Here is a 24,225-nt window from a genome sequence, read left to right as displayed (position 1 = left end):
GCCGAAAAAGCGACATTCTGGACAGGCCTAAAAAAAAAATGTAGAACCATTTTCACCAAAAATTGCTGATTTTTTTTTCTTCATTTTCGTGACACAAAAACAGTGACCCCGGTCATGCCAAACTAGCGACATTCTGGACAGGCCTAAAAAAACATTTTAAAACCATTTTCACAAAAAATAGCAGATTTCTATTTTGTCCCTAAAAACGATGACTCCGATCATGCCGAAAAAGCGACATTCTGGACAGGCCTAAAAAATTTTTTTAGAACCATTTTCACAAAAAATTGCTGATATTTTTTTTTCTTTTTCGTGACACAAAAACAGTGACCCCGGTGATGCCGAACTATCGACATTCTGGACAGGCCTAAAAAAACATTTAAAAACCATTTTCACAAAAAATTGCAGATTTCTATTTTGTCCCTAAAAAAGATGACTCCGATCATGCCGAAAAAGCGACATTCTGGACAGGCCTAAAAAAAAAATTAAAAACCATTTTCACCAGAAATTGCTGATTTTTTTTTCTTCATTTTCGTGACACAAAAACAGTGACCCCGGTTATGCCGAACTAGCGACATTCTGGACAGGCCTAAAAAAAACATTTTAAAACCATTTTCACAAAAAATTGTAGATTTCTATTTTTGTCACCAAAAACGATGACTCCGATCATGCCGAACTAGCGACATTTTACACAGGCCTAAAAAAAAAGCATTTTAGAACCATTTTCAAAAAAAAAGCTCAGAATTATTTTTTCATTTTTTGACACAAAAACAGTGACCCCGGTTATGCCGAACTAGCGACATTCTGGACAGGCCTAAAAAAAACATTTTAAAACCATTTTCACAAAAAATTGTAGATTTCTATTTTTGTCACCAAAAACGATGACTCCGATCATGCCGAACTAGCGACATTTTGGACAGGCCTAAAGAAAAATTACAAAACCATATTCACCAAAAATGGCTGATTTTTTTTCTTCATTTTCGTGACACAAAAACAGTGACCCCGGTCATGCCAAACTAGCGACATTCTGGACAGGCCTAAAAAAAACATTTTAAAACCATTTTCACAAAAAATTGCAGATTTCTATTTTGTCCCTAAAAACGATGACTCCGATCATGCCGAAAAAGCGACATTCTGGACAGGCCAAAAAAAAAAATGTAGAACCATTTTCACAAAAAATTGCAGATATTTTTTTCTCATTTTCGTGACACAAAAACAGTGACCCCGGTCATGCCGAACTATCGACATTCTGGACAGGCCTAAAAAAAACATTTTAAAACCATTTTCACAAAAAATTGCAGATTTCTATTTTGTCCCTAAAAAAGATGACTCCGATCATGCCGAAAAAGCGACATTCTGGACAGGCCTTAAAAAAGAAATGTAGAACCATTTTCACCAAAAATCGGGGATTTTTTTTTCTTCATTTTCGTGACACAAAAACAGTGACCCCGGTCATGCCAAACTAGCGACATTCTGGACAGGCCTAAAAAAACATTTTAAAACCATTTTCACAAAAAATAGCAGATTTCTATTTTGTCCCTAAAAACGATGACTCCGATCATGCCGAAAAAGCGACATTCTGGACAGGCCTAAAAAAATTTTTTAGAACCATTTTCACAAAAAATTGCAGATATTTTTTTTTCATTTTCGTGACACAAAAACAGTGACCCCGGTCATGCCGAACTAGCGACATTCTGGACAGGCCTAAAAAAAACATTTTAAAACCATTTTCACAAAAAATTGTAGATTTCTATTTTTGTCACCAGAAACGAATACTCCGATCATGTCGAACTAGCGACATTTTGGACAGGCCTAAAAAAAAAGCATTTTAGAACCATTTTCCAAAAAAAAGCTCAGAATACTTTTTTTCATTTTTTGACACAAAAACAGTGACCCCGGTCATGCCGAACTATCGACATTCTGGACAGACCTAAAAAAAACATTTTAGAACCATTTTCACAAAAAATTGCAGATTTCTATTTTGTCCCTAAAAACGATGACTCCGATCATGCCGAAAAAGCGACATTTTGGACAGGCCTAAAAAAAAAGCATTTTAGAACCATTTTCAAAAAAAGCTCAGAATTCTTTTTTTCATTTTTTGACACAAAAACAGTGACCCCGGTCATGCCGAACTATCGACATTCTGGACAGGCCTAAAAAAAAATTTTAAAACCATTTTCACAAAAAATTGCAGATATTTTTTTTTCATTTTCGTGACACAAAAACAGTGACCCCGGTCATGCCGAACTATCGACATTCTGGACAGGCCTAAAAAAACATTTTAAAACCATTTTCACAAAAAATTGCAGATTTCTATTTTGTCCCTAAAAACGATGACTCCGATCATGCCGAAAAAGCGACATTCTGGACAGGCCTAAAAAAAATTTTTAGAACCATTTTCACAAAGAATTGCAGATATTTTTTTCTCATTTTCGTGACACAAAAACAGTGACCCCGGTCATGCCGAACTATCGTCATTCTGGACAGGCCTAAAAAAAATGTTTAATACCATTTTCACCAAAAATGGCTGATTTTTTTTCTTCATTTTTTGACACAAAAACAGTGACCCCGGTCATACCGAACTATCGACATTCTGGACATGACTAAAAAAACATTTTAAAACCATTTTCACAAAAAATTGCAGATTTCTATTTTGTCCCTAAAAACGATGACTCCGATCATGCCGAAAAAGCGACATTCTGGACAGGCCTAAAAAAAAAATGTAGAACCATTTTCACAAAAAATTGCAGATATTTTTTTCTCAATTTCGTGACACAAAAACAGTGACCCCGGTCATGCCGAACTATCGACATTCTGGACAGACCTAAAAAAAACATTTTAAAACCATTTTCACCAAAAATTGCAGATTTCTATTTTGTCCCTAAAAACGATGACTCCGATCATGCTGAAAAAGCGACATTCTGGACAGGTCTAAAAAAATTTTTTAAAAACATTTTCACCAAATATTGCTGATTTTTTTTTCTTCATTTTCGTGACACAAAAACAGTGACCCCGGTCATACCGAACTATCGACATTCTGAACATGACTAAAAAAACATTTTAAAACCATTTTCACAAAAAATTGCAGATTTCTATTTTGTCCCTAAAAACGATGACTCCGATCATGCCGAAAAAGCGACATTCTGGACAGGCCTAAAAAAAAAATGTAGAACCATTTTCACAAAAAATTGCAGATATTTTTTTCTCAATTTCGTGACACAAAAACAGTTACCCCGGTCATGCCGAACTATCGATATTCTGGACAGACCTAAAAAAAAACATTTTAAAACCATTTTCACCAAAAATTGCAGATTTCTATTTTGTCCCTAAAAACGATGACTCCGATCATGCCGAAAAAGCGACATTTTGGACAGGCCTAAAAAAAATGTTTTAAAACCATTTTCACCAAAAATTGCTGATTTTTTTTTCTTCATTTTCGTGACACAAAAACAGTGACCCCGGTCATGCCAAACTAGCGACATTCTGGACAGGCCTAAAAAAAACATTTTAAAACCATTTTCACTAAAAATTGTAGATTTCTATTTTTGTCACCAAAAACGAATACTCCGATCATGCCGAACTAGCGACATTTTGGACAGGCCTAAAAAAAAAGCATTTTAGAACCATTTTCAAAAAAAAAGCTCAGAATTCTTTTTTTCATTTTTTGACACAAAAACAGTGACCCCGGTCATGCCGAACTATCGACATTCTGGACAGACCTAAAAAAAACATTTTAGAACCATTTTCACAAAAAATTGCAGATTTCTATTTTGTCCCTAAAAACGATGACTCCGATCATGCCGAAAAAGCGACATTTTGGACAGGCCTAAAAAAAAAAGCATTTTAGAACCATTTTCAAAAAAAGCTCAGAATTCTTTTTTTCATTTTTTGACACAAAAACAGTGACCCCGGTCATGCCGAACTATCGACATTCTGGACAGGCCTAAAAAAAATTTTTAAAACCATTTTCACAAAAAATTGCAGATATTTTTTTTTCATTTTCGTGACACAAAAACAGTGACCCCGGTCATGCCGAACTATCGACATTCTGGACAGGCCTAAAAAAACATTTTAAAACCATTTTCACAAAAAATTGCAGATTTCTATTTTGTCCCTAAAAACGATGACTCCGATCATGCCGAAAAAGCGACATTCTGGACAGGCCTAAAAAAAATTTTTAGAACCATTTTCACAAAAAATTGCAGATATTTTTTTCTCATTTTCGTGACACAAAAACAGTGACCCCGGTCATGCCGAACTATCGTCATTCTGGACAGGCCTAAAAAAAATGTTTAATACCATTTTCACCAAAAATGGCTGATTTTTTTTCTTCATTTTTTGACACAAAAACAGTGACCCCGGTCATACCGAACTATCGACATTCTGGACATGACTAAAAAATCATTTTAAAACCATTTTCACAAAAAATTGCAGATTTCTATTTTGTCCCTAAAAACGATGACTCCGATCATGCCGAAAAAGCGACATTCTGGACAGGCCTAAAAAAAAAATGTAGAACCATTTTCACAAAAAATTGCAGATATTTTTTTCTCAATTTCGTGACACAAAAACAGTGACCCCGGTCATGCCGAACTATCGACATTCTGGACAGACCTAAAAAAAACATTTTAAAACCATTTTCACCAAAAATTGCAGATTTCTATTTTGTCCCTAAAAATGATGACTCCGATCATGCTGAAAAAGCGACATTCTGGACAGGTCTAAAAAAAATTTTTAAAAACATTTTCACCAAATATTGCTGATTTTTTTTTCTTCATTTTCGTGACACAAAAACAGTGACCCCGGTCATACCGAACTATCGACATTCTGGACATGACTAAAAAAACATTTTAAAACCATTTTCACAAAAAATTGCAGATTTCTATTTTGTCCCTAAAAACGATGACTCCGATCATGCCGAAAAAGCGACATTCTGGACAGGCCTAAAAAAAAAATGTAGAACCATTTTCACAAAAAATTGCAGATATTTTTTTCTCAATTTCGTGACACAAAAACAGTGACCCCGGTCATGCCGAACTATCGATATTCTGGACAGACCTAAAAAAAAACATTTTAAAACCATTTTCACCAAAAATTGCAGATTTCTATTTTGTCCCTAAAAACGATGACTCCGATCATGCCGAAAAAGCGACATTTTGGACAGGCCTAAAAAAAATGTTTTAAAACCATTTTCACCAAAAATTGCTGATTTTTTTTTCTTCATTTTCGTGACACAAAAACAGTGACCCCGGTCATGCCAAACTAGCGACATTCTGGACAGGCCTAAAAAAAACATTTTAAAACCATTTTCACTAAAAATTGTAGATTTCTATTTTTGTCACCAAAAACGAATACTCCGATCATGCCGAACTAGCGACATTTTGGACAGGCCTAAAAAAAAAGCATTTTAGAACCATTTTCAAAAAAAAAGCTCAGAATTCTTTTTTTCATTTTTTGACACAAAAACAGTGACCCCGGTCATGCCGAACTATCGACATTCTGGACAGGCCTAAAAAAAACATTTTAAAACCATTTTCACCAAAAATTGCAGATTTCTATTTTGTCCCTAAAAACGATGACTCCGATCATGCCGAAAAAGCGACATTTTGGACAGGCCTAAAAAAAATGTTTTAAAACCATTTTCACCAAAAATTGCTGATTTTTTTTTCTTCATTTTCGTGACACAAAAACAGTGACCCCGGTCATGCCAAACTAGCGACATTCTGGACAGGCCTAAAAAAAACATTTAAAACCATTTTCACTAAAAATTGTAGATTTCTATTTTTGTCACCAAAAACGAATACTCCGATCATGCCGAACTAGCGACATTTTGGACAGGCCTAAAAAAAAAGCATTTTAGAACCATTTTCAAAAAAAAAGCTCAGAATTCTTTTTTTCATTTTTTGACACAAAAACAGTGACCCCGGTCATGCCGAACTATCGACATTCTGGACAGGCCTAAAAAAAACATTTTAAAACCATTTTCACCAGAAATTGCAGATTTCTATTTTGTCCCTAAAAACGATGACTCCGATCATGCCGAAAAAGCGACATTTTGGACAGGCCTAAAAAAAAAGCATTTTAGAACCATTTTCAAAAAAAGCTCAGAATTCTTTTTTTCATTTTTTGACACAAAAACAGTGACCCCGGTCATGCCGAACTATCGACATTCTGGACAGGCCTAAAAAAAAAGCATTTTAGAACCATTTTCAAAAAAAAAGCTCAGAATTCTTTTTTTCATTTTCGTGACACAAAAACAGTGACCCCGGTCATGCCGAACTATCGTCATTCTGGACAGGCCTAAAAAAAATTTTTAATACCATTTTCACCAAAAATGGCTGATTTTTTTTCTTCATTTTTTGACACAAAAACAGTGACCCCGGTCATACCGAACTATCAACATTCTGGACATGACTAAAAAAACATTTTAAAACCATTTTCACAAAAAATTGCAGATTTCTATTTTGTCCCTAAAAACGATGACTCCGATCATGCCGAAAAAGCGACATTCTGGACAGGCCTAAAAAAAAAATGTAGAACCATTTTCACAAAAAATTGCAGATATTTTTTTCTCAATTTCGTGACACAAAAACAGTGACCCCGGTCATGCCGAACTATCGATATTCTGGACAGACCTAAAAAAAACATTTTAAAACCATTTTCACCAAAAATTGCAGATTTCTATTTTGTCCCTAAAAACGATGACTCCGATCATGCCGAAAAAGCGACATTTTGGACAGGCCTAAAAAAAAAGCATTTTAGAACCATTTTCAAAAAAAGCTCAGAATTCTTTTTTTCATTTTTTGACACAAAAACAGTGACCCCGGTCATGCCGAACTATCGACATTCTGGACAGGCCTAAAAAAAAATTTTAGAACCATTTTCACAAAAAATTGCAGATATTTTTTTTTCATTTTCGTGACACAAAAACAGTGACCCCGGTCATGCCGAACTATCGACATTCTGGACAGGCCTAAAAAAACATTTTAAAACCATTTTCACAAAAATTGCAGATTTCTATTTTGTCCCTAAAAACGATGACTCCGATCATGCCGAAAAAGCGACATTCTGGACAGGCCTAAAAAAAATTTTTAGAACCATTTTCACAAAAAATTGCAGATATTTTTTTCTCATTTTCGTGACACAAAAACAGTGACCCCGGTCATGCCGAACTATCGATATTCTGGACAGACCTAAAAAAAACATTTTAAAACTATTTTCACCAAAAATTGCAGATTTCTATTTTGTCCCTAAAAACGATGACTCCGATCATGCCGAAAAAGCGACATTTTGGACAGGCCTAAAAAAAAAGCATTTTAGAACCATTTTCAAAAAAAGCTCAGAATTCTTTTTTTCATTTTTTGACACAAAAACAGTGACCCCGGTCATGCCGAACTATCGACATTCTGGACAGGCCTAAAAAAAAAGCATTTTAGAACCATTTTCAAAAAAAAAGCTCAGAATTCTTTTTTTCATTTTCGTGACACAAAAACAGTGACCCCGGTCATGCCGAACTATCGTCATTCTGGACAGGCCTAAAAAAATTTTTTAATACCATTTTCACCAAAAATGGCTGATTTTTTTTCTTCATTTTTTGACACAAAAACAGTGACTCCGGTCATACCGAACTATCAACATTCTGGACATGACTAAAAAAACATTTTAAAACCATTTTCACAAAAAATTGCAGATTTCTATTTTGTCCCTAAAAACGATGACTCCGATCATGCCGAAAAAGCGACATTCTGGACAGGCCTAAAAAAAAAATGTAGAACCATTTTCACAAAAAATTGCAGATATTTTTTTCTCAATTTCGTGACACAAAAACAGTGACCCCGGTAATGCCGAACTATCGATATTCTGGACAGACCTAAAAAAAAACATTTTAAAACCATTTTCACCAAAAATTGCAGATTTCTATTTTGTCCCTAAAAACGATGACTCCGATCATGCCGAAAAAGCGACATTCTGGACAGGCCTAAAAAAATTTTTTAGAACCATTTTCACAAAAAATTGCAGATATTTTTTTCTCATTTTCGTGACACAAAAACAGTGACCCCGGTCATGCCGAACTATCGTCATTCTGGACAGGCCTAAAAAAAATGTTTAATACCATTTTCACCAAAAATGGCTGATTTTTTTTCTTCATTTTTTGACACAAAAACAGTGACCCCGGTCATACCGAACTATCGACATTCTGGACATGACTAAAAAAACATTTTAAAACCATTTCCACAAAAAATTGCAGATTTCTATTTTGTCCCTAAAAACGATGACTCCGATCATGCCGAAAAAGCGACATTCTGGACAGGCCTAAAAAAAAAATGTAGAACCATTTTCACAAAAAATTGCAGATATTTTTTTCTCAATTTCGTGACACAAAAACAGTGACCCCGGTCATGCCGAACTATCGTCATTCTGGACAGGCCTAAAAAAAATTTTTAATACCATTTTCACCAAAAATGGCTGATTTTTTTTCTTCATTTTTTGACACAAAAACAGTGACTCCGGTCATACCGAACTATCAACATTCTGGACATGACTAAATAAACATTTTAAAACCATTTTCACAAAAAATTGCAGATTTCTATTTTGTCCCTAAAAACGATGACTCCGATCATGCCGAAAAAGCGACATTCTGGACAGGCCTAAAAAAAAAATGTAGAACCATTTTCACAAAAAATTGCAGATATTTTTTTCTCAATTTCGTGACACAAAAACAGTGACCCCGGTCATGCCGAACTATCGATATTCTGGACAGACCTAAAAAAAAACATTTTAAAACCATTTTCACCAAAAATTGCAGATTTCTATTTTGTCCCTAAAAACGATGACTCCGATCATGCCGAAAAAGCGACATTCTGGACAGGCCTAAAAAAATTTTTTAGAACCATTTTCACAAAAAATTGCAGATATTTTTTTCTCATTTTCGTGACACAAAAACAGTGACCCCGGTCATGCCGAACTATCGTCATTCTGGACAGGCCTAAAAAAAATGTTTAATACCATTTTCACCAAAAATGGCTGATTTTTTTTCTTCATTTTTTGACACAAAAACAGTGACCCCGGTCATACCGAACTATCGACATTCTGGACAGGCCTAAAAAAAAAGCATTTTAGAACCATTTTCAAAAAAAGCTCAGAATTCTTTTTTTCATTTTTTGACACAAAAACAGTGACCCCGGTCATGCCGAACTATCGACATTCTGGACAGGCCTAAAAAAAAAGCATTTTAGAACCATTTTCAAAAAAAAAGCTCAGAATTCTTTTTTTCATTTTTTGACACAAAAACAGTGACCCCGGTCATGCCGAACTATCGACATTCTGGACAGGCCTAAAAAAACATTTTAAAACCATTTTCACAAAAAATTGCAGATTTCTATTTTGTCCCTAAAAACGATGACTCCGATCATGCCGAAAAAACGACATTCTGGACAGGCCTAAAAAAAAATTTTAGAACCATTTTCACAAAAAATTGCAGATTTTTTTTCTCATTTTCGTGACACAAAAACAGTGACCCCGGTCATGCCGAACTATCGTCATTCTGGACAGGCCTAAAAAAAAATTTAAAAACCATTTTCACAAAAAATTACAGATATTTTTTTCTCATTTTCGTGACACAAAAACAGTGACTCCGATCATGCCGAAAAAGCGACATTCTGGACAGGCCTAAAAAAAAAATGTAGAACCATTTTCACAAAAAATTGCAGATATTTTTTTCTCATTTTCGTGACACAAAAATAGTGACCCCGGTCATGCCGAACTATCGACATTCTGGACAGACCTAAAAAAAACATTTTAAAACCATTTTCACCAAAAATTGCAGATTTCTATTTTGTCCCTAAAAACGATGACTCCGATCATGCTGAAAAAGCGACATTCTGGACAGGTCTAAAAAAAATTTTTAAAACCATTTTCACCAAAAATTGCTGATTTTTTTTTCTTCATTTTCGTGACACAAAAACAGTGACCCCGGTCATGCCAAAGTAGCGACATTCTGGACAGGCCTAAAAAAAACATTTTAAAACCATTTTCACTAAAAATTGTAGATTTCTATTTTTGTCACCAAAAACGAATACTCCGATCATGCCGAACTAGCGACATTTTGGACAGGCCTAAAAAAAAAGCATTTTAGAACCATTTTCAAAAAAAAAGCTCAGAATTCTTTTTTTCATTTTTTGACACAAAAACAGTGACCCCGGTCATGCCGAACTATCGACATTCTGGACAGGCCTAAAAAAAACATTTTAAAACCATTTTCACAAAAAATTGCAGATTTCTATTTTGTCCCTAAAAACGATGACTCCGATCATGCCGAAAAAGCGACATTTTGGACAGGCCTAAAAAAAAAGCATTTTAGAACCATTTTCAAAAAAAGCTCAGAATTCTTTTTTTCATTTTTTGACACAAAAACAGTGACCCCGGTCATGCCGAACTATCGACATTCTGGACAGGCCTAAAAAAAAATTTTAGAACCATTTTCACAAAAAATTGCAGATATTTTTTTTTCATTTTCGTGACACAAAAACAGTGACCCCGGTCATGCCGAACTATCGACATTCTGGACAGGCCTAAAAAAACATTTTAAAACCATTTTCACTAAAAATTGTAGATTTCTATTTTTGTCACCAAAAACGAATACTCCGATCATGCCGAACTATCGACATTCTGGACAGGCCTAAAAAAAACATTTTAAAACCATTTTCACAAAAAATTGCAGATTTCTATTTTGTCCCTAAAAACGATGACTCCGATCATGCCGAAAAAGCGACATTTTGGACAGGCCTAAAAAAAAAGCATTTTAGAACCATTTTCAAAAAAAGCTCAGAATTCTTTTTTTCATTTTTTGACACAAAAACAGTGACCCCGGTCATGCCGAACTATCGACATTCTGGACAGGCCTAAAAAAAAAATTTAGAACCATTTTCACAAAAAATTGCAGATATTTTTTTTTCATTTTCGTGACACAAAAACAGTGACCCCGGTCATGCCGAACTATCGACATTCTGGACAGGCCTAAAAAAACATTTTAAAACCATTTTCACAAAAAATTGCAGATTTCTATTTTGTCCCTAAAAACGATGACTCCGATCATGCCGAAAAAGCGACATTCTGGACAGGCCTAAAATAAATTTTTAGAACCATTTTCACAAAAAATGGCAGATATTTTTTTCTCATTTTCGTGACACAAAAACAGTGACCCCGGTCATGCCGAACTATCGACATTCTGGACAGGCCTAAAAAAAACATTTTAAAACAATTTTCACAAAAAATTGCAGATTTCTATTTTGTCCCTAAAAACGTTGACTCCGATCATGCCGAAAAAGCGACATTCTGGACAGGCTTAAAAAAAATTTTTAGAACCATTTTCACAAAAAATTGCAGATTTTTTTTCTCATTTTCGTGACACAAAAACAGTGACCCCGGTCATGCCGAACTATCGTCATTCTGGACAGGCCTAAAAAAAAAATTTAAAACCATTTTCACAAAAAATTACAGATATTTTTTTCTCATTTTCGTGACACAAAAACAGTGACTCCGATCATGCCGAAAAAGCGACATTCTGGACAGGCCTAAAAAAAACATTTTAAAACCATTTTCACTAAAAATTGTAGATTTCTATTTTTGTCACCAAAAACGAATACTCCGATCATGCCGAACTAGCGACATTTTGGACAGGCCTAAAAAAAAAGCATTTTAGAACCATTTTCAAAAAAAAAGCTCAGAATTCTTTTTTTCATTTTCGTGACACAAAAACAGTGACCCCGGTCATGCCGAACTATCGTCATTCTGGACAGGCCTAAAAAAATTTTTTAATACCATTTTCACCAAAAATGGCAGATTTTTTTTCTTCATTTTTTGACACAAAAACAGTGACCCCGGTCATACCGAACTATCAACATTCTGGACATGACTAAAAAAACATTTTAAAACCATTTTCACAAAAAATTGCAGATTTCTATTTTGTCCCTAAAAACGATGACTCCGATCATGCCGAAAAAGCGACATTCTGGACAGGCCTAAAAAAAAAATGTAGAACCATTTTCACAAAAAATTGCAGATATTTTTTTCTCAATTTCGTGACACAAAAACAGTGACCCCGGTCATGCCGAACTATCGATATTCTGGACAGACCTAAAAAAAACATTTTAAAACCATTTTCACCAAAAATTGCAGATTTCTATTTTGTCCCTAAAAACGATGACTCCGATCATGCCGAAAAAGCGACATTTTGGACAGGCCTAAAAAAAAAGCATTTTAGAACCATTTTCAAAAAAATCTCAGAATTCTTTTTTTCATTTTTTGACACAAAAACAGTGACCCCGGTCATGCCGAACTATCGACATTCTGGACAGGCCTAAAAAAAAATTTTAAAACAATTTTCACAAAAAATTGCAGATTTCTATTTTGTCCCTAAAAACGTTGACTCCGATCATGCCGAAAAAGCGACATTCTGGACAGGCTTAAAAAAAATTTTTAGAACCATTTTCACAAAAAATTGCAGATTTTTTTTCTCATTTTCGTGACACAAAAACAGTGACCCCGGTCATGTCGAACTATCGTCATTCTGGACAGGCCTAAAAAAAAATTTAAAAACCATTTTCACAAAAAATTACAGATATTTTTTTCTCATTTTCGTGACACAAAAACAGTGACTCCGATCATGCCGAAAAAGCGACATTCTGGACAGGCCTAAAAAAAAAATGTAGAACCATTTTCACAAAAAATTGCAGATATTTTTTTCTCATTTTCGTGACACAAAAATAGTGACCCCGGTCATGCCGAACTATCAACATTCTGGACAGACCTAAAAAAAACATTTTAAAACCATTTTCACCAAAAATTGCAGATTTCTATTTTGTCCCTAAAAACGATGACTCCGATCATGCTGAAAAAGCGACATTCTGGACAGGTCTAAAAAAAAATTTTAAAACCATTTTCACCAAAAATTGCTGATTTTTTTTTCTTCATTTTCGTGACACAAAAACAGTGACCCCGGTCATGCCAAAGTAGCGACATTCTGGACAGGCCTAAAAAAAACATTTTAAAACCATTTTCACTAAAAATTGTAGATTTCTATTTTTGTCACCAAAAACGAATACTCCGATCATGCCGAACTAGCGACATTTTGGACAGGCCTAAAAAAAAAGCATTTTAGAACCATTTTCAAAAAAAAAGCTCAGAATTCTTTTTTTCATTTTTTGACACAAAAACAGTGACCCCGGTCATGCCGAACTATCGACATTCTGGACAGGCCTAAAAAAAACATTTTAAAACCATTTTCACAAAAAATTGCAGATTTCTATTTTGTCCCTAAAAACGATGACTCCGATCATGCCGAAAAAGCGACATTTTGGACAGGCCTAAAAAAAAAGCATTTTAGAACCATTTTCAAAAAAAGCTCAGAATTCTTTTTTTCATTTTTTGACACAAAAACAGTGACCCCGGTCATGCCGAACTATCGACATTCTGGACAGGCCTAAAAAAAAATTTTTGAACCATTTTCACAAAAAATTGCAGATATTTTTTTTTCATTTTCGTGACACAAAAACAGTGACCCCGGTCATGCCGAACTATCGACATTCTGGACAGGCCTAAAAAAACATTTTAAAACCATTTTCACAAAAAATTGTAGATTTCTATTTTTGTCACCAAAAACGAATACTCCGATCATGCCGAACTAGCGACATTTTGGACAGGCCTAAAAAAAAAGCATTTTAGAACCATTTTCAAAAAAAAAGCTCAGAATTCTTTTTTTCATTTTTTGACACAAAAACAGTGACCCCGGTCATGCCGAACTATCGACATTCTGGACAGGCCTAAAAAAAACATTTTAAAACCATTTTCACAAAAAATTGCAGATTTCTATTTTGTCCCTAAAAACGATGACTCCGATCATGCCGAAAAAGCGACATTTTGGACAGGCCTAAAAAAAAAGCATTTTAGAACCATTTTCAAAAAAAGCTCAGAATTCTTTTTTTCATTTTTTGACACAAAAACAGTGACCCCGGTCATGCCGAACTATCGACATTCTGGACAGGCCTAAAAAAACATTTTAAAACCATTTTCACAAAAAATTGCAGATTTCTATTTTGTCCCTAAAAACGATGACTCCGATCATGCCGAAAAAGCGACATTTTGGACAGGCCTAAAAAAAAAGCATTTTAGAACCATTTTCAAAAAAAGCTCAGAATTCTTTTTTTCATTTTTTGACACAAAAACAGTGACCCCGGTCATGCCGAACTATCGACATTCTGGACAGGCCTAAAAAAACATTTTAAAACCATTTTCACAAAAAATTGCAGATTTCTATTTTGTCCCTAAAAACGATGACTCCGATCATGCCGAAAAAGCGACATTCTGGACAGGCCTAAAAAAATTTTTTAGAACCATTTTCACAAAAAATGGCAGATATTTTTTTCTCATTTTCGTGACACAAAAACAGTGACCCCGGTCATGCCGAACTATCGACATTCTGGACAGGCCTAAAAAAAAAATTTAAAACAATTTTCACAAAAAATTGCAGATTTCTATTTTGTCCCTAAAAACGTTGACTCCGATCATGCCGAAAAAGCGACATTCTGGACAGGCTTAAAAAAATTTTTTAGAACCATTTTCAAAAAAATTGCAGATTTTTTTTCTCATTTTCGTGACACAAAAACAGTGACCCCGGTCATGCCGAACTATCGTCATTCTGGACAGGCCTAAAAAAAAATTTAAAAACCATTTTCACAAAAAATTACAGATATTTTTTTCTCATTTTCGTGACACAAAAACAGTGACTCCGATCATGCCGAAAAAGCGACATTCTGGACAGGCCTAAAAAAAACATTTTAAAACCATTTTTACTAAAAATTGTAGATTTCTATTTTTGTCACCAAAAACGAATACTCCGATCATGCCGAACTAGCGACATTTTGGACAGGCCTAAAAAAAAAGCATTTTAGAACCATTTTCAAAAAAAAAGCTCAGAATTCTTTTTTTCATTTTCGTGACACAAAAACAGTGACCCCGGTCATGCCGAACTATCGTCATTCTGGACAGGCCTAAAAAAATTTTTTAATACCATTTTCACCAAAAATGGCAGATTTTTTTTCTTCATTTTTTGACACAAAAACAGTGACCCCGGTCATACCGAACTATCAACATTCTGGACATGACTAAAAAAACATTTTAAAACCATTTTCACAAAAAATTGCAGATTTCTATTTTGTCCCTAAAAACGATGACTCCGATCATGCCGAAAAAGCGACATTCTGGACAGGCCTAAAAAAAAAATGTAGAACCATTTTCACAAAAAATTGCAGATATTTTTTTCTCAATTTCGTGACACAAAAACAGTGACCCCGGTCATGCCGAACTATCGATATTCTGGACAGACCTAAAAAAAACATTTTAAAACCATTTTCACCAAAAATTGCAGATTTCTATTTTGTCCCTAAAAACGATGACTCCGATCATGCCGAAAAAGCGACATTTTGGACAGGCCTAAAAAAAAAGCATTTTAGAACCATTTTCAAAAAAAGCTCAGAATTCTTTTTTTCATTTTTTGACACAAAAACAGTGACCCCGGTCATGCCGAACTATCGACATTCTGGACAGGCCTAAAAAAAAATTTTAGAACCATTTTCACAAATAATTGCAGATATTTTTTTTTCATTTTCGTGACACAAAAACAGTGACCCCGGTCATGCCGAACTATCGACATTCTGGACAGGCCTAAAAAAAACATTTTAAAACCATTTTCACAAAAAATTGCAGATTTCTATTTTGTCCCTAAAAACGATGACTCCGATCATGCCGAAAAAGCGACATTCTGGACAGGCCTAAAAAAATTTTTTAGAACCATTTTCACAAAAAATTGCAGATATTTTTTTCTCATTTTCGTGACACAAAAACAGTGACCCCGGTCATGCCGAACTATCGTCTTTCTGGACAGGCCTAAAAAAAATGTTTAATACCATTTTCACCAAAAATGGCTGATTTTTTTTCTTCATTTTTTGACACAAAAACAGTGACCCCGGTCATACCTAACTATCGACATTCTGGACATGACTAAAAAAACATTTTAAAACCATTTTCACAAAAAATTGCAGATTTCTATTTTGTCCCTAAAAACGATGACTCCGATCATGCCGAAAAAGCGACATTCTGGACAGGCCTAAAAAAAAAATGTAAAACCATTTTCACAAAAAATTGCAGATATTTTTTTCTCAATTTCGTGACACAAAAACAGTGACCCCGGTCATGCCGAACTATCGACATTCTGGACAGACCTAAAAAAAACATTTTAAAACCATTTTCACCAAAAATTGCAGATTTCTATTTTGTCCCTAAAAACGATGACTCCGATCATGCCGAAAAAGCGACATTCTGGACAGGCCTAAAAAAAATTGTTAGAACCATTTTCACAAAAAATGCCAGATATTTTTTTCTCATTTTCGTGACACAAAAACAGTGACCCCGGTCATGCCGAACTATCGACATTCTGGACAGGCCTAAAAAAAAAATTTAAAACAATTTTCACAAAAAATTGCAGATTTCTATTTTGTCCCTAAAAACGTTGACTCCGATCATGCCGAAAAAGCGACATTCTGGACAGGCTTAAAAAAAAATTTTAGAACCATTTTCACAAAAAATTGCAGATTTTTTTTCTCATTTTCGTGACACAAAAACAGTGACCCTGGTCATGCCGAACTATCGTCATTCTGGACAGGCCTAAAAAAAAATTTAAAAACCATTTTCACAAAAAATTACAGATATTTTTTTCTCATTTTCGTGACACAAAAACAGTGACTCCGATCATGCCGAAAAAGCGACATTCTGGACAGGCCTAAAAAAAACATTTTAAAACCATTTTCACAAAAAATTGCAGATTTCTATTTTGTCCCTAAAAACGATGACTCCGATCATGCCGAAAAAGCGACATTCTGGACAGGCCTAAAAAAATTTTTTAGAACCATTTTCACAAAAAATGGCAGATATTTTTTTCTCATTTTCGTGACACAAAAACAGTGACCCCGGTCATGCCGAACTATCGACATTCTGGACAGGCCTAAAAAAAAAATTTAAAACAATTTTCACAAAAAATTGCAGATTTCTATTTTGTCCCTAAAAACGTTGACTCCGATCATGCCGAAAAAGCGACATTCTGGACAGGCTTAAAAAAATTTTTTAGAACCATTTTCAAAAAAATTGCAGATTTTTTTTCTCATTTTCGTGACACAAAAACAGTGACCCCGGTCATGCCGAACTATCGTCATTCTGGACAGGCCTAAAAAAAAATTTAAAAACCATTTTCACAAAAAATTACAGATATTTTTTTCTCATTTTCGTGACACAAAAACAGTGACTCCGATCATGCCGAAAAAGCGACATTCTGGACAGGCCTAAAAAAAACATTTTAAAACCATTTTTACTAAAAATTGTAGATTTCTATTTTTGTCACCAAAAACGAATACTCCGATCATGCCGAACTAGCGACATTTTGGACAGGCCTAAAAAAAAAGCATTTTAGAACCATTTTCAAAAAAAAAGCTCAGAATTCTTTTTTTCATTTTCGTGACACAAAAACAGTGACCCCGGTCATGCCGAACTATCGTCATTCTGGACAGGCCTAAAAAAATTTTTTAATACCATTTTCACCAAAAATGGCAGATTTTTTTTCTTCATTTTTTGACACAAAAACAGTGACCCCGGTCATACCGAACTATCAACATTCTGGACATGACTAAAAAAACATTTTAAAACCATTTTCACAAAAAATTGCAGATTTCTATTTTGTCCCTAAAAACGATGACTCCGATCATGCCGAAAAAGCGACATTCTGGACAGGCCTAAAAAAAAAATGTAGAACCATTTTCACAAAAAATTGCAGATATTTTTTTCTCAATTTCGTGACACAAAAACAGTGACCCCGGTCATGCCGAACTATCGATATTCTGGACAGACCTAAAAAAAACATTTTAAAACCATTTTCACCAAAAATTGCAGATTTCTATTTTGTCCCTAAAAACGATGACTCCGATCATGCCGAAAAAGCGACATTTTGGACAGGCCTAAAAAAAAAGCATTTTAGAACCATTTTCAAAAAAAGCTCAGAATTCTTTTTTTCATTTTTTGACACAAAAACAGTGACCCCGGTCATGCCGAACTATCGACATTCTGGACAGGCCTAAAAAAAAATTTTAGAACCATTTTCACAAATAATTGCAGATATTTTTTTTTCATTTTCGTGACACAAAAACAGTGACCCCGGTCATGCCGAACTATCGACATTCTGGACAGGCCTAAAAAAACATTTTAAAACCATTTTCACAAAAAATTGCAGATTTCTATTTTGTCCCTAAAAACGATGACTCCGATCATGCCGAAAAAGCGACATTCTGGACAGGCCTAAAAAAAATTTTTAGAACCATTTTCACAAAAAATTGCAGATATTTTTTTCTCATTTTCGTGACACAAAAACAGTGACCCCGGTCATGCCGAACTATCGTCTTTCTGGACAGGCCTAAAAAAAATGTTTAATACCATTTTCACCAAAAATGGCTGATTTTTTTTCTTCATTTTTTGACACAAAAACAGTGACCCCGGTCATACCTAACTATCGACATTCTGGACATGACTAAAAAAACATTTTAAAACCATTTTCACAAAAAATTGCAGATTTCTATTTTGTCCCTAAAAACGATGACTCCGATCATGCCGAAAAAGCGACATTCTGGACAGGCCTAAAAAAAAAATGTAGAACCATTTTCACAAAAAATTGCAGATATTTTTTTCTCAATTTCGTGACACAAAAACAGTGACCCCGGTCATGCCGAACTATCGACATTCTGGACAGACCTAAAAAAAACATTTTAAAACCATTTTCACCAAAAATTGCAGATTTCTATTTTGTCCCTAAAAACGTTGACTCCGATCATGCTGAAAAAGCGACATTCTGGACAGGCTTAAAAAAAAATTTTAGAACCATTTTCACAAAAAATTGCAGATTTTTTTTCTCATTTTCGTGACACAAAAACAGTGACCCTGGTCATGCCGAACTATCGTCATTCTGGACAGGCCTAAAAAAAAATTTAAAAACCATTTTCACAAAAAATTACAGATATTTTTTTCTCATTTTCGTGACACAAAAACAGTGACTCCGATCATGCCGAAAAAGCGACATTCTGGACAGGCCTAAAAAAAACATTTTAAAACCATTTTCACAAAAAATTGCAGATTTCTATTTTGTCCCTAAAAACGATGACTCCGATCATGCCGAAAAAGCGACATTCTGGACAGGCCTAAAAAAATTTTTTAGAACCATTTTCACAAAAAATGGCAGATATTTTTTTCTCATTTTCGTGACACAAAAACAGTGACCCCGGTCATGCCGAACTATCGACATTCTGGACAGGCCTAAAAAAAAAATTTAAAACAATTTTCACAAAAAATTGCAGATTTCTATTTTGTCCCTAAAAACGTTGACTCCGATCATGCCGAAAAAGCGACATTCTGGACAGGCTTAAAAAAAAGTTTTAGAACCATTTTCAAAAAAATTGCAGATTTTTTTTCTCATTTTCGTGACACAAAAACAGTGACCCCGGTCATGCCGAACTATCGTCATTCTGGACAGGCCTAAAAAAAAAATTAAAAACCATTTTCACAAAAAATTACAGATATTTTTTTCTCATTTTCGTGACACAAAAACAGTGACTCCGATCATGCCGAAAAAGCGACATTCTGGACAGGCCTAAAAAAAACATTTTAAAACCATTTTTACTAAAAATTGTAGATTTCTATTTTTGTCACCAAAAACGAATACTCCGATCATGCCGAACTAGCGACATTTTGGACAGGCCTAAAAAAAAAGCATTTTAGAACCATTTTCAAAAAAAAAGCTCAGAATTCTTTTTTTCATTTTCGTGACACAAAAACAGTGACCCCGGTCATGCCGAACTATCGTCATTCTGGACAGGCCTAAAAAATTTTTTTAATACCATTTTCACCAAAAATGGCAGATTTTTTTTCTTCATTTTTTGACACAAAAACAGTGACCCCGGTCATACCGAACTATCAACATTCTGGACATGACTAAAAAAACATTTTAAAACCATTTTCACAAAAAATTGCAGATTTCTATTTTGTCCCTAAAAACGATGACTCCGATCATGCCGAAAAAGCGACATTCTGGACAGGCCTAAAAAAAAAATGTAGAACCATTTTCACAAAAAATTGCAGATATTTTTTTCTCAATTTCGTGACACAAAAACAGTGACCCCGGTCATGCCGAACTATCGATATTCTGGACAGACCTAAAAAAAACATTTTAAAACCATTTTCACCAAAAATTGCAGATTTCTATTTTGTCCCTAAAAACGATGACTCCGATCATGCCGAAAAAGCGACATTTTGGACAGGCCTAAAAAAAAAGCATTTTAGAACCATTTTCAAAAAAAGCTCAGAATTCTTTTTTTCATTTTTTGACACAAAAACAGTGACCCCGGTCATGCCGAACTATCGACATTCTGGACAGGCCTAAAAAAAAATTTTAGAACCATTTTCACAAATAATTGCAGATATTTTTTTTTCATTTTCGTGACACAAAAACAGTGACCCCGGTCATGCCGAACTATCGACATTCTGGACAGGCCTAAAAAAACATTTTAAAACCATTTTCACAAAAAATTGCAGATTTCTATTTTGTCCCTAAAAACGATGACTCCGATCATGCCGAAAAAGCGACATTCTGGACAGGCCTAAAAAAAATTTTTAGAACCATTTTCACAAAAAATTGCAGATATTTTTTTCTCATTTTCGTGACACAAAAACAGTGACCCCGGTCATGCCGAACTATCGTCTTTCTGGACAGGCCTAAAAAAAATGTTTAATACCATTTTCACCAAAAATGGCTGATTTTTTTTCTTCATTTTTTGACACAAAAACAGTGACCCCGGTCATACCTAACTATCGACATTCTGGACATGACTAAAAAAACATTTTAAAACCATTTTCACAAAAAATTGCAGATTTCTATTTTGTCCCTAAAAACGATGACTCCGATCATGCCGAAAAAGCGACATTCTGGACAGGCCTAAAAAAAAAATGTAGAACCATTTTCACAAAAAATTGCTGATATTTTTTTCTCAATTTCGTGACACAAAAACAGTGACCCCGGTCATGCCGAACTATCGACATTCTGGACAGACCTAAAAAAAACATTTTAAAACCATTTTCACCAAAAATTGCAGATTTCTATTTTGTCCCTAAAAACGATGACTCCGATCATGCTGAAAAAGCGACATTCTGGACAGGCCTAAAAAAATTTTTTAATACCATTTTCACCAAAAATGGCAGATTTTTTTTCTTCATTTTTTGACACAAAAACAGTGACCCCGGTCATACCGAACTATCAACATTCTGGACATGACTAAAAAAACATTTTAAAACCATTTTCACAAAAAATTGCAGATTTCTATTTTGTCCCTAAAAACGATGACTCCGATCATGCCGAAAAAGCGACATTCTGGACAGGCCTAAAAAAAAAATGTAGAACCATTTTCACAAAAAATTGCAGATATTTTTTTCTCAATTTCGTGACACAAAAACAGTGACCCCGGTCATGCCGAACTATCGATATTCTGGACAGACCTAAAAAAAACATTTTAAAACCATTTTCACCAAAAATTGCAGATTTCTATTTTGTCCCTAAAAACGATGACTCCGATCATGCCGAAAAAGCGACATTTTGGACAGGCCTAAAAAAAAAGCATTTTAGAACCATTTTCAAAAAAAGCTCAGAATTCTTTTTTTCATTTTTTGACACAAAAACAGTGACCCCGGTCATGCCGAACTATCGACATTCTGGACAGGCCTAAAAAAAAAATTTTGAACCATTTTCACAAAACATTGCAGATATTTTTTTTTCATTTTCGTGACACAAAAACAGTGACCCCGGTCATGCCGAACTATCGACATTCTGGACAGGCCTAAAAAAACATTTTAAAACCATTTTCACAAAAAATTGCAGATTTCTATTTTGTCCCTAAAAACGATGACTCCGATCATGCCGAAAAAGCGACATTCTGGACAGGCCTAAAAAAAATTTGTAGAACCATTTTCACAAAAAATTGCAGATATTTTTTTCTCATTTTCGTGACACAAAAACAGTGACCCCGGTCATGCCGAACTATCGTCTTTCTGGACAGGCCTAAAAAAAATGTTTAATACCATTTTCACCAAAAATGGCTGATTTTTTTTCTTCATTTTTTGACACAAAAACAGTGACCCCGGTCATACCTAACTATCGACATTCTGGACATGACTAAAAAAACATTTTAAAACCATTTTCACAAAAAATTGCAGATTTCTATTTTGTCCCTAAAAACGATGACTCCGATCATGCCGAAAAAGCGACATTCTGGACAGGCCTAAAAAAAAAATGTAGAACCATTTTCACAAAAAATTGCAGATATTTTTTTCTCAATTTCGTGACACAAAAACAGTGACCCCGGTCATGCCGAACTATCGACATTCTGGACAGACCTAAAAAAAACATTTTAAAACCATTTTCACCAAAAATTGCAGATTTCTATTTTGTCCCTAAAAACGATGACTCCGATCATGCTGAAAAAGCGACATTCTGGACAGGCCTAAAAAAAATGTTTAGAACCATTTTCACAAAAAATTGCTGATATTTTTTTTTCATTTTCGTGACACAAAAACAGTGACCCCGGTCATGCCGAACTATCGACATTCTGGACAGGCCTAAAAAAACATTTTAAAACCATTTTCACAAAAAATTGCAGATTTCTATTTTGTCCCTAAAAACGATGACTCCGATCATGCCGAAAAAGCGACATTCTGGACAGGCCTAAAAAAAATTTTTAGAACCATTTTCACAAAAAATGGCTGATATTTTTTTCTCATTTTCGTGACACAAAAACAGTGACCCCGGTCATGCCGAACTATCGACATTCTGGACAGGCCTAAAAAAAACATTTTAAAACAATTTTCACAAAAAATTGCAGATTTCTATTTTGTCCCTAAAAACGTTGACTCCGATCATGCCGAAAAAGCGACATTCTGGACAGGCTTAAAAAAATTTTTTAGAACCATTTTCACAAAAAATTACAGATATTTTTTTCTCATTTTCGTGACACAAAAACAGTGACTCCGATCATGCCGAAAAAGCGACATTCTGGACAGGCCTAAAAAAAACATTTTAAAACAATTTTCACAAACAATTGCAGATTTCTATTTTGTCCCTAAAAACGTTGACTCCGATCATGCCGAAAAAGCGACATTCTGGACAGGCTTAAAAAATTTTTTTAGAACCATTTTCACAAAAAATTACAGATATTTTTTTCTCATTTTCGTGACACAAAAACAGTGACTCCGATCATGCCGAAAAAGCGACATTCTGGACAGGCCTAAAAAAAACATTTTAAAACCATTTTCACAAAAAATTTTAGATTTCTATTTTTGTCACCAAAAACGAATACTCCGATCATGCCGAACTAGCGACATTTTGGACAGGCCTAAAAAAAAAGCATTTTAGAACCATTTTCAAAAAAAAAGCTCAGAATTCTTTTTTTCATTTTTTGACACAAAAACAGTGACCCCGGTCATGCCGAACTATCGACATTCTGGACAGGCCTAAAAAAAACATTTTAAAACCATTTTCACAAAAAATTGCAGATTTCTATTTTGTCCCTAAAAACGATGACTCCGACCATGCCGAAAAAGCGACATTTTGGACAGGCCTAAAAAAAAAGCATTTTAGAACCATTTTCAAAAAAAGCTCAGAATTCTTTTTTTCATTTTTTGACACAAAAACAGTGACCCCGGTCATGCCGAACTATCGACATTCTGGACAGGCCTAAAAAAAAATTTTAGAACCATTTTCACAAAAAATTGCAGATATTTTTTTTTCATTTTCGTGACACAAAAACAGTGACCCCGGTCATGCCGAACTATCGACATTCTGGACAGGCCTAAAAAAAAAATTTAGAACCATTTTCACAAAAAATTGCAGATATTTTTTTTTCATTTTCGTGACACAAAAACAGTGACCCCGGTCATGCCGAACTATCGACATTCTGGACAGGCCTAAAAAAAACATTTTAAAACAATTTTCACAAAAAATTGCAGATTTCTATTTTGTCCCTAAAAACGTTGACTCCGATCATGCCGAAAAAGCGACATTCTGGACAGGCCTAAAAAATTTTTTTAGAACCATTT

This window comes from Salmo salar, chromosome 15 (genome assembly GCF_965601325.2).
Source record: "Salmo salar chromosome 15, fSalSal1, whole genome shotgun sequence".
In the NCBI taxonomy this organism is placed as follows: domain Eukaryota; kingdom Metazoa; phylum Chordata; class Actinopteri; order Salmoniformes; family Salmonidae; genus Salmo; species Salmo salar.
The sequence above is the reverse complement of the archived record's forward strand: the minus strand, read 5'-3'. Positions refer to the sequence as shown.